Below are 13,233 nucleotides of genomic sequence, written 5' to 3'. Positions count from 1 at the left end.
ATTCAGAGTAATTATATTATGGCTTCACTAGTTTTGCATTCAAAGCAACTCCAGTGGTTAACAAAAGGCACTGAAAATATAACTAACCTAAACATTTGATCTCACTCTGTGGAAGCAAGAGATTATCTTTCAGCCGAGACTTGAGTAAACAAATATATAAATTTAGCCAAAATAGATCCACAACTATCATCGTTGTGCGGAGTACAGTACGTTAATATTGTACAGTGCACTATTCCGCTGTCACTGTTCACTTACGACAAGAACTGTGTTGTTTGTTAGAACGAATTAGAAGCCAGCATCGCTTCTCTCGTTTACTTCACGTCCCTGCTGTCTCACGTCACTAAGAAAGAACAAAAATTGATGTGCTCACTGTTATTGCGAATTAGAGCCAGCTTAGTAGTCTGGAAAGCCAAACTACCCATTTAGCGGACACTGCACGCCAGTGCCCTGTCCGAGGATGGTCTGCCGGTGTGTGCAGAGGCTAAGCGCGGAAATTAGGGCCCGAACAAGAGAATGCGAATAAGTTTTTCAGCTACTGAATCATCGCATCTCCTCCAAGATGAATCATGGTTCTACACGCCAAGCGATGAAACTGCCAAAAAACAAGAAATCTGACACACTTTCACAGGCTGACTGTCAACAGTCTTCAACCGATCCCCAATAATCTCAATCCGAGACACAGTCAGATATTCATGGGAAAACCAAAGATTCTCCTATGTAACGAAATCTTTTAAGATACTTGACGACGAAGATTTTCAAGAGGTAAGCTCGAGAGGTAACTTGAGACGGAACACCACTATGAAATGATAATTAAATCTAGGCCATAAGCTGTCGACGGGCGTTGATATACATCAACGGGGGCAGTTGAAAATGTGTGCTCCGACCGGGACACGAACCCAGGATTTCCTGCTTACATGGCTGACGCTCTATCCATCTTTTTTTTATTCTCATTTTGTTCGTTAGTTTTCATTCTATTTGTTCGTGGCGGACGTCTTATGACGCTTGTTCACGTTCATCGATGATCCGTTAACTCAGTTATCCGTCTGAGCCACCGAAGGCAGAGAGGACAGTGCGACTGCAGGGATTTATCCCTTGCACGCTTCCCGTGAGACCCACATTCCCAACTTAACGTCCACACACTACATTCGTAGTGTCCCTGCTCATTACAGTCATTACTCGCGGCAGACAATCCTACCGAGTCCCGCAAGAGTTCGGGCAATGCTTGTGTATCCAGCACAGAAGAAGAAGATCAAAAATCGGTTAGCCTTAACTATATGAAGATAGTATCTGTTCTTCCGGACATGTCCGAAAGAAGACATACCGTCGGTGACTATGCAGCTCTCTTAGCATAAAATAATAATTAAATCAAGACCCTAAGCTGTCGACAGGCGTTGATATACATCAACGGGGACAGTTGAAAATGTGTGCCCCATTCGGGACTCGAGCGCGGTATCTCCTGCTTACATGGCAGACGCTCTATCCATCTGAGCCACCGAGGCCACAGAGGACAGCGCGACTGCAAGGATGTATCCCTTGCACGCTCCCCGTGAGACCCAAATTGCCAACTTAATGTACACACACTACATTCGTAGTGTCCCTGCCCATTACACTCACTACTCGCGGCAGACAATGTTACCGAGTCCCGTAAGAATTCGGCAATGGCCGGTTAGCCTTAACTATACGAAGAAGGTATCTGTTCTTTCTGACATCTTCATAAACACCACTGCATCCGCATAACCCAGTGAGAACCCAGTAAAGTTTGATGTGAACATTCAACCTAGAATTGTTATCATTGACAATCTGGAACCCAAGGAAACCACTAAGTCTTTCATAATGCACTAAAGCAATCCAACCTCACATAACATGTGAGTGACATGGATTTCAGAAAGAACAGTGTCAATCTCACCAGCTCTGAAACTGACTTTGAAACCAAACCCAAAAAGAGGAAGAGAGCTGGTACCACTTACAGATCGGAAGCAATAATCTCGACAATAAACTCACGCACTAAACCACAGCCTCATTGGAAACCACATACACCCCTCCTACGTATCCTCATTACCAACGTCGATCACGACGTCACCAGTGTGTAAGTGGAAGGGGAGCTAAGGATGCAGGGATACCAATACAAAAAAGCAACACGCATCTACTCGTGACTCACAAAACGACCCAACAAAAAAAAAACGTGCCAACTCTTATCACAAGGAAACCACAAACTTCTTACATACCACTTTAGGATTCATTGCATACTACATAAGTTTGAAACAGCCAACCCACTACCTCCGCAACCCACACAATGCAAAAGATGCATCAGTTTTCAGTACATTTCCGAAAACCGTCGCAACGAACTCTAACGTTGGAAATGTTGCGGAATTCATCCCATTTTCAACTGCAACCTAAATTCTATAAAGGAAACACCTAAATGCAGCAATTGCAATGCTTCTCACCTCGCTACCGATCAGAACTCCTTAGAAAGGCCGAAGTAATCCATCTCCGCCGACAGAACAAAGAAGATGAAGTGCTTTGATGAACCAACTTACCCCGTGAAGGAGTGCTCAAAAACAGAAAATTTTCTGCATGCTGTCACCACTGCACTTCTCAGCATTCTTTCGGAACGTAGATCCGTGGTTATTAAAACGATAAAAACGGTTTCCAGAAAGTTTCGCAAGTGAGACATGGAAATTACGCACACCTGGAACAACATAGAGATCTACATCAGCAACCCTCCAGACTCATCTACCCAGGTCTAACCTATTGCTGCACTTACAAATTTTGTAGTTGTTTCAGTTAACGTCCAGGAAAGACACTGCAACTACTATATGCTTTGTGAACTAAAATGGTTTATATGGCAAAAAAAGACCTTCTACAAAAATTGGTTCGAGAACAAAACGTTACATTCTTGGAATTTCCGCAACCAAATGCTTCGGCAAAGGACTTGATACATGTACCACCACTCTCTTTTGGAATAAGTTCAACATAATCATTGGCAAATCGTCAACGAAGAACTGGCTTCACAAATCGATGACCACATCACGAAAGACGAAAGGAAAAAGGCTGAAATATTCCATGATTTACCCGAAAAATGGACGATCATCCGCAAGATTCCACATTTAACGACAGTCATGAAATTATTACTAGAGAACTTCATTCACTTTTATATAAAAATATCGTACCAACCGGTAATACACTATTGAAGAAAATAACAGATATGAGATAGCTTCTGCCACACTAAGCGGAAAAAGTACAGCTCCTGGAAATGAGAGCGTTGGACGATTTCAACTCAAACTATTTCTACCATAGGAACTTGATACTACAATCTTTACTTAATGTAGCCCACACACAAAAAACTGTACCATTCCAATGGAAATAGGTGCTTATTAGAATGATTCTGAAACCTACAAAGCCGGCCGGTGTGACCGTGCGGTTCTAGGCGCTTCAGTCTGGAACCGCGTGACCGTTACGGTCGCAGGTTCGAATCCTGCCTCGGGCATGGATGTGTGTGATGTCTTTAGGTTAGTTAGGTTTAAGTAGTTCTAAGTTCTAGGGGACTGATGACCACAGATGTTAAGTCTCATAGTGCTCAGAGCCATTTGAACCATTATTGAAACCTGCCAATCCCAAAAACAACCCTAACTCAATCTGAGCTATCACATTGATTCCAGTACTGGGAACACAAGTGAAGCAATAATTAATAACATGCTACAATAGTTTGTGGAAGACAACAGTACTATACCACAGGAACAAACTAGTCTAAGAAATTTTCGAAGTGGGACTAACTAGCAATGTGGCAGAAGATTACAACTTAACGGATGCGACTGCTGCGCTCTTTCTGGACACAGAACACACCTTTGATAAGGTGTGGCACGCGGGACTTCTTCACAAAGTGCTAAAATATAATTTTCCACCTGAAATAGTACAATTAATAGCTAACTTCATTGGAAACGAAAAGTACAAGTGCGAGTTGGAGCTCAAAAGTCATCCTACTTCACATCAAAGTGTGGGCCCTTCACGGTGCCGTCATCTCCTCATTGTTATATACAATATACACGACTGACATCCGAAGACTCAGGTGGTAAAATGTAGAGGAGAATGCGATCTACTCCAACAAGCGTCAACTTATCTTACTCAGACATGGAAATATTACTAATATCCGACAACAGGACCCTCACAGACTTAACATTCGGCTTTGGGTACAATAAATTACTGCATACCCAAGCGTCAAATATCTGGGAATCTGTCTGGACAAATTCTTAAACTGGCGGAAAAACACGACTGAAATGATTAAAGAAGCTGAAAGCCACATGTCATGAGATATCTAACACGTGGAGTGAAGCAAACAGTTTCACGTCCTACCTACAAAATATTTGTCTAACCCGTTCTCGAATATGGATATCAAGCATGGATTATGTCACCCATCCCAACGAAAACAATTCTATTTGATAACCAGAGGATGCTTCGAATAGTGAGAGACTACGCTATGTCTTCCTATCAAACTCCCTCCATGAAACACTTAAACCCAAGAATATACTGCACAAAATAAAAGAACAAACCGTCAGATTCGGAACAACAGACTGCGTGACAATGGACTTACAAAATCTCTCCAGCAGCTCGATCCTACAACGTTTAATTATCGAAGTTTCAAATATGCGTTTCCTCCCAATCCTCCGGAAAACGATAAATAAATGAAATTGTCAACGGACCGAGGACAACTTTAGGATTTGGTATGTGTAGCAGCTTGATATAGAAAGAAGAAAGTATTGAGCAAATTTACTTCCATCAAGTCCTATAGAAGAAGAAAATGTTCTCTACATCGACTACATATACAAGATTTTAATCTTCTACAGTACAGATGGAAATTTTCTACGGCAAAAAAATTTCAAGATCACAATATAACCTTCTCAAGACTACTGATATAGTATGAAGTCTAACAACAAGCAACAAATCCCAGAGAGATTTTTCCCTCAGCAACAAATTCCAGAGAGACTTTTTCCCTCAGCCGTAAGGCAAATACCGGGGTTTGAACTACTGAAACTCTAAGAACAACATCTTCCTCTCATCTCTCATCAACATGCAATTAAAAACCCTGCAAAATTAAATAACTAACCAACCGTCGTAAATAAATGGTGTCACAACTGGCTGGAAAGCACTATGCTCTCCTAGAGCCCACCATCTCCTTCAGAGGTGAAATGAAATATTAAAAAAATATATAAATAAATAAACTTGAATATGACTTATATCTGAAATTTTGGTGATATTTATTACTACCACTACTCGTCAATTTCCGTTTTAGGAAGCAATTAGAAATTTAGGTTACATTAATTGCTACTATCCGTCAGTAGCTCTGTTTTGCAAAGTGTGTTCAGTGTTGCCATCTCGCTGACACCTATTAACATTAAAAGTGAATCTATATGTGGTCGTAAAAGCGTCATATTTGAAAAAGGAGGTATAAAAAAAAAACGGTTAGAGTGTTTTGCAATAACAATGCTTGTCAATGAACACCCACCTACTTGTAATCAAAACACTTTCCCATATTATCATATTCTTCTACTATTTACCAGTTGAAGGCTGCTTACTTTTTAAGTTGTATGTAGCATTAGTACATATTAGTTTCACCAAATCTTCCGAAAGTTCATAATCATAGCAACATTCGTTCACCTTTTTCAATCTCTACCTTATAGTCTACATCTAAAATATCAATCCCCATACGATTCCGCAATTTGGTTTTAATTGTATTCATAGCGTTCACCTCCCTTTCCACTTTTGCGTTAGTATGAGGTAGAGAACACAGCCACTGCCAGATTACACAGATCCTTAAATGGAGTTAAAACAGCAGTATCTCTTGACTGTAAGACTTCGGCACAAGATGCACTTTATCTTATTTGTAGTTCCAGGTTAGGTGAGAGTTGTTTCACCACTGATCGATATTGCGTTTTTCATCTAATTTAAAACCAAAAATTCATGGAAGTCCCTTAATTGTCATACTTTTGTACAGATTCAGTGGTTCTTGACAGCTTAGCTAAGACATTACCTCTAGCGCTTTCACATTATCAAATAGTCCTTGCTGTATTAGGATTTTTTGATAGTAAAAATTGTATACCCTTTGCTAAGTCATCGTTCATCTTCTAAATCGAGGTTCAGTTCTTTTATGGTCTTCTCAAAGTCGTATATTAGATATGGCGAAGGAATGAGACGTCCTTGAATAAAACAGTTGGAAATGTGTATTCTTGACCAAGACATCAACATTTCGTTGCAGAGAGACCTAAAAAGGCTTAAGAGAGTTGCATGGAGCTTTGCTAAATCCACCTTCTTGGTTTCAGATTGTTTAGTATCTATTTTCCCCTCTCTTAAGCGAGGTTTTAAAGTGTATTACACTCTATTTTAATATGTTTCTCTTACGTCGCTGGACCTGAAAGAGCAGCTGAACGGAATGGACAGTGTCTTGAAAGGAGGATATAAGATGACCATCAACAAAAGCAAAACGAGGGTAATGGAATGTCGTCGAAATGATGCTGCGGGAATTAGATTAGGAAATGAGACGTTTAAAGTAGTAAATGAGTTTTGCTATTTGGGGAGCAAAATAACTGATGATGGTCGAAGTAGAGAGGATACAAAATGTAGACTGGTAATGGCAAGGAAAGCGTTTCTGAAGAAGAGAAATTTGTTAACATCGAGTGTAGATTTAAATCAGGAAGTCGTTTCTGAAAGTATTAGTATGTAGTGCAGCCATGTCTGGAAGTGAAACGTGGACAATAAATAGTTTAGAAAAGAAGAGAATAGAAGCTTTAGAAATGTTGTGCAACAGAAGAATGCTGAAAATTAGATGGGTAGATCACATAACTGAGGAGGTATTGAATAGAATTGGAGAGAAGAGAAATTTGTGGCACAACTTGACTGGAAGAAGGGATCAGTTGGTAGGGCATATTTTGAGGCATCAAGGGATCACCAATTTAATATTGAAGGGCAGCGTGGAGGGTAAAAATCGTAGAGGGAGACCAAGAGATAAATACAGTGAACAGATTCAGAAGGATGTAGGTTGCAGTAGGTACTTGGAGATGAAGAAGTTTGCACAGGATAGAGTAGCACGGAGAGCTGCATCAAACCAGTCTCTGGACTGAAGACCACAACAATACACATCGTTTTCTTGTTTCTTGCACAAATTTTGCAGTTGATTTCAAACTTCTCGATGAGCCAAGAACTTGAAACTTTCGACATGCATTGAAACAGGATGACAATCCAGTATTAAATCGCTTTCTCGTGTAATGTGTGGCGGAGGGTACTTTGCTTTTCTGCCTATTTGGTACAAATATTGCAATTGATTTTAAACTAACTTCCCGATGACCTAGAGACTTGAAACTCGATACAGTCCGTATGTGGATGATAGTGCGATATTAACTACCTTTGTTGTTTGGTGAGTGGCGGAGGGTACTTTGTGTACCACCGCTATTTTCCCTTTGTTACTCCAATCGCGAATGTTTCGCAGTAAGAACCATTACAGCTAAACATCTGTGTGAGCTTGACTCCCTCCAATTTTTACTTACATGGTCTCTTCGCAAGATGTATGTAAGAGAAAGCACTGTACTGATTGACTCAGGTGAAGAGAAACTGAAAAAACCTAAAACCTACCACATGTCCCAATTGTAAAAAGCAGAAAATAATTATTTCAATACATTATTTTTAATGTATCGCGTCTTTAAAATGGACTAAAAAGTACAAACAGAAATATTAAAGGAGTTGTGTTTTGGAAAAACGAGCTTCCATCCCCAGTTCTTAAACAAAAATAAGTAGTACGCAATGGTAGTACACTGTCCGCTCATAAGCGCACAACAAAAAAGCTACCACCTCCCAGAAATGCATATGTCAAGTTGTGCAGGGTTACACAGAGCTAGTCACTATAAATAAAGCATCTGCACATCTGTTGTCTGGCTCTAGCATGATGCAAAGTCAGCGTTCATGATCCAGGCAACACCCACGTAAACTCAAGCAGTTAGGGCTACCCACACGATAGTCAGTTTCGAAGTATAGTATGCAGAATAAACGTTGTAAAATTAATTGTATATTTATTATAAATTTATATCCTAGGACCGTATTTGTGCCGTGGCAGGGTTTCTATCGCCGCCTTTCGAATTCCTGGTGCCACTGTCTCGATCTGTCGTGTGATGTCCCCCTAGTTTAAGGCCTCTAAGATCTTTGCTCGAAGTTGTAGATGTGGACGGGGCGTGTTATAGTGTGAAGAGTTTGGGAGTGTAACCACGCTCTGTTACCACTTCCCAGCTCTCCGCACCACTACCCGCCCTGTACCCATCAACAACCTCGAGAAAATATCTTAGTCGACATCGACTCTTCAGTTGCTGCCGATTTGTATCAGCAAAATTAGCATACAGTGGACATAGTACAGTCTGACGTGTCCTGTTCACCTCTGAAACAAAGAGGTTTATTTCCGACCAGTTCAATTCTAGTAGGTGGCGTAAGGTCAGTCAGCAGTCAAAAACTGTGTCGGGCCACTTGAGGAATTTCGGTAGTTCATTCTGTCGCTGTTTTTTATTTTGGGGAAGATCATCGATGTCCCATGGGCATCATATCATCATTTCTGCCACTGGTGGAGGATCAGATTAGGAATTTATTGCTTGTTTGTGGACCTTATGCCTGTTACATTCAACATTTCAAGACAGTCTTATTATTTTCGGCAGTAAACTGTCACTTTTTTTCGTATCTAGAAGTCGAGTGGACATGGTCCAGTAATTTACCTGCAACATCCCAACTGACACAGAACCAAAAGTTCCCGTCAAGTGAAGAAGCTCTCCGCGTTGCACGCCGTTAACTACTCATGCTGCCATTATGAGCAGACGCTTGTGCACCCAAGTACAGTCACAGTGTCCCATGTTCACAGTTAGGATGCGTTTGTGATGGCTTATTATTGTTTGCATTGTTAAGTTAAAGTCGTACCTGGCTACACTAATGCTTTTGTTCCTGATGTTCCTGTCTCTCTTTCACCTCAATCCAATGTGTGGACTATAGCTCTGTCGCTTGCAGGAATAAGCCTAGTTATCTGGTGAAGGAATTTCTTTTTACTGACATGTTGCTCAGTGTACTGATTGGGTCCTTTGGAAGGTTCCATTTTCACAACCTGTACTTGGCCTTGTCCTGCTCAACAGACAATTTAACCCCTTCGCACCATTGTTGTAATTGTTGATGTACTACACTGAGGGGACGAAAGTCATGGGATACCTCCTAATATCGTGCCGAACGTCCTTTCGCACGGCATAGTGCAGCAATTCGACAAGGCAGGGACTTAAGTCATTGGAAGTCCCATGCAGAAAAACTGAGCCGTGTTACCTCTGCAGCTGTCCATAGTTGCAAAAGTGTTGCCAGGGCAGGATTTTGTGCGTGAACTGATGTCTCGATTACGTCCCATGTATGTTCGATGGGTTTCATGTCGGGCGTTCAGTGTGGTTAATCCATTCGTTCGAATTGTCCTTAATGTTCTTCAAACGCTCTTGCGAACGACTGTGGCCAAATGATATGGCCCATTGTCATCGATTAAAATTCCATCTTTGTTTGGAAACATGAAGTCGTTGAATGGCTACAAATTGTCTCCAAGTAACAGAGCATATAACCCTTTGCCAGTCAATAATTGGTTCAGGTGGACAAGAGGATCTGGTCCATTCCATGTTAACACAACCCACACCATTCTGGGGCCACCAACACCTTCCACATTTCATCGTTGTCAACTTGGGTCCCCCCCCCCCCCGTTTCATTGCAGTCTGCGCCACATTCGAACACTACTGTCAGCTCGTACCAGCTGAAATCGCGACTCATTTATCAGGGCTATGGTTTTCCACTCGTTTACGGTGCAACCGATATAGCACGAGCCGCGGCAGGTGATGTGCTATTAGCAAAGGCGCTCGAGTCCATCGTCTGCTCCCATAGGCCACTGACGCCAAATTTCGCCGCACTGCTCTAACGAACACATTCGTCGTACGTCGCACATTGGTTTCTGCGGTTATTTGTCTTTTAGCACTGACAACTCTACGCAAATGCCACTGCTCTCGGCAATTAAGTGAAGGCCGTCGGCCACTGGGTTTACCGGTGGTGAGAGATAATAACCGAAATCTGTAGATTTCGGAATATTGATTTCCCTAGCGAATTACGCAATGCAATGTCCCATGCGTCTAGCTGCTGTTACCATTACGCGTTCAACGTCTGTTAATTCTTGTCGTCGGACCATAATCGCCTGAGTGCGCATGACAGCCCCACCAGTGCACTGTACTTAATACCTTGTGTACGCGATGCTGCCGCCGTCTGTATATGCGCCTGTCGACATCCTATGATTTTTGTTACCTCAATGTATGTTACATCTATCTTCAGGGTTGTTCTCAGCTTGCCTTCCTACGGATCATCAGGTCACTGGATCTGCCATAAGATACACGATCTGCTGTGAGGTGTACGCACATTGCTAACAGTATCTTTTTAGAACGTTTCTATGTTGTGAACTGGAGCTATACGAGTGACAGCAAGATTCCATACACAACTGCCTCTTCTTAAGAGCATTAGTTTTTAGTGAACTTTTTTCTTCCCCTCATTGCGCCCTCTTCTTGCTTGCCGAGGGCACCATATCCCCAGTCCTTTAAAAATTGATGCTCTAATATGCCTATGCGTCGCTTCTGGTAGCTGGGGCGCGCTATACTGTTTAAGCTAACAGGGTGAATAATTTTAAAAAATCCATTCGCATCAACGCGCCCCCACGCGCTCGCAGCTCCCCTCGTCTCCTTCGCTCAGAATAAACACTGCGCCGTGGACCCAGCGCGCAGCCGGACTGTTCCGGCGCAATCCCTGCCGGCTTATTAACCGAATGAATGGAAGCGCGCTGAATATTTTATGCGCCGCACCCCTGGGTGGCGCTGGACACCTGACGGACCGCATCTTGCATCCAGATGCTCAGCGTTCCGCGGTTGACCTGCTGCCGAAACTCGGTGCCAAAGGACGGACATATTCTCCCATTTTTTTTATTGATGTTGAATGTGCTATGACAAGAGGACAGAAGCTATCCGTCATCAGTGATTTCGTCCGAATTTATTTTTTACGCAGACCTTGACCAGAACGGAAAGTGATAGGAGCGGGAGCGCCAGGTGACAAAGCGTTTAGAATAAATAGACTGACGGAAAAGACCTCATCACCACGAAAAAGCTGTGCGACAGAAACGAAAGCTTGTAAGCACGTGTCTACATCGCACCAGTCGCGTAGGAGTGGAACTAATAGCGCTACTATGAGGATGCAAATCAAGTTTGCTTTGAATACACGCTATAACAGTAGTGAGCGTTACTGACCTTTGAGATTGGACGGGATGAGCTGATGTTAGTCAAGAATGCCTTTAAGGTGACAAACACACCCTTATGTACACCTCTCTGAGCTTGAACGAGGTCACGTAACAGGGCTGCGAGAAGGCGAATGCTCCTTCTGCGGTATTGCAGTGAGACTTAACTTACGTGACATCTGGCAGTGGGGTCACACAAATGTATGGTCGCAAGAAGACCGGACTCTGGACGGCCATGTGGTACTAACGAGAGGGAAGACCGTCATGTTCGACGTAAGACTCTGGCGCATCTTTCCTTATGTGTAGCAGCAATTTCAGCAGCAGTTGGCATCTCAGTGATAAAAATAACTGTTACAAATCGTTTACTCCATACCGATCCCAATCCAGTACCGTTTGCGACTTCAGTGGTGGTAAGTGAGAGCTTGTTGGAGGGCAGAGTGTTGGTTAGAAGGAGGTCAGTTGAGGGCTTATAGTCAACGTATCTACATAATAGAGTTACGGACGTGGGTACGATTTCGTATGACAACAGGAGCACTCTCCTGGTTTACCCCCGCACCCTGACTGCAAATTCTTACGTCATTCTGGTAATTCTACCTGTTGTGTTGCCAATCAGGAACAGCATGCAAGAGGTGTTTTCCAATAGGATAACGCTCGCAAACATACCACTCTTATAACCTCACATGCTCTAGAGTGTCCACATGTTGTCCTGGCCTGCTTGATCACCACATCTGTCTCCATTCGAGCACGTGTGGTACATCATCGGACAACTTCAGCGTTATCCACATCTAGCATTAACCGTCTCTACAGACACCGACCGAGTGCAACAGGCATGAAACTCCGTCCCACGAACTGGCACCCGACACCTGCATAACACAATGTATGCTCATTTGCATGCTTGCATTCAACATTCTTGCGGCTACAGTGGTTCTTAATGTACCAGCATTAGGCACTTGCAATTCCCTATCTCGCGCTTATGTTAACCTGTGATCTTGATATGTTAATCACTGAAATATGTTACCCAGACAAATGATTCACGAAATTTCACTACACTACATTAATTATTTTTTGGTGTTGAAATTTTTTCCCGTCACTGTAGCATGTTTAACTTGAATCGGGCACGGCATGAGAAATGTTTGCTAGCGTAACCTTCAAGCATGGGTTGCTACAGCGAAGTGAGAATAGGACAGTAATCTGATGGTCGTGGGGTCGACTCCCTGCGTCACAAACTTTTTCTTTTCAATTTTTTCATTACTTACACTGCTTTTAACTCGAAATAATTGTCAACGTATTAAAAAGCCAGGAAAATAAAAGGCAAATTAAAATTTGGTATTGAAAATAAGTTTAAGCTTGTAATTCAATCATGAAGGACTTCGTTAGGCGTGATTTTTTCCCACACTGCCCAATGAGAGAGAAACTTTCATGAACGTAAACCACGTTTGTTTTTCCATAGAAAGTTGAAAACAACGTGGCGTTTCTGACGTCGTTTATTACACGTACAAGACGCCGAGAAAAACAACGCTTCTTAGTTCATACGATTAATATCGCACCAGCACATATGAGTCATCAACCGCAAAAGAACAGAGGTATTTAATTTTATACAGAAAGTTCTTGTGTACGCACTCAGTCCCTTCCTGGAAATCTAATTTTATTTATTTTACTGATTTATTTAACCAGATCAGGACCTTCCGTACATCACACCAGATTTTCGCAAATATAGTAGCCATTACATCATTGTTAGCTAAGAAAATTACAATTTTAAGACGACATCTAGTATTAAAATGATGTGAGTGTCTGAAGTGGCGGGGTGAGTAAATAATACTGACTATGAACTAACAAAGCTAATACTAGCATTAATCGTACTACTACAGCTGCAGCCATTAATAGTGATAATAATAATAATAATAATAATAATAATACCCGTGGAG

Source organism: Schistocerca nitens, chromosome 6 (assembly GCF_023898315.1).
Source record: "Schistocerca nitens isolate TAMUIC-IGC-003100 chromosome 6, iqSchNite1.1, whole genome shotgun sequence".
Classification (NCBI taxonomy): domain Eukaryota; kingdom Metazoa; phylum Arthropoda; class Insecta; order Orthoptera; family Acrididae; genus Schistocerca; species Schistocerca nitens.
This window is presented reverse-complemented; position numbering follows the sequence as displayed.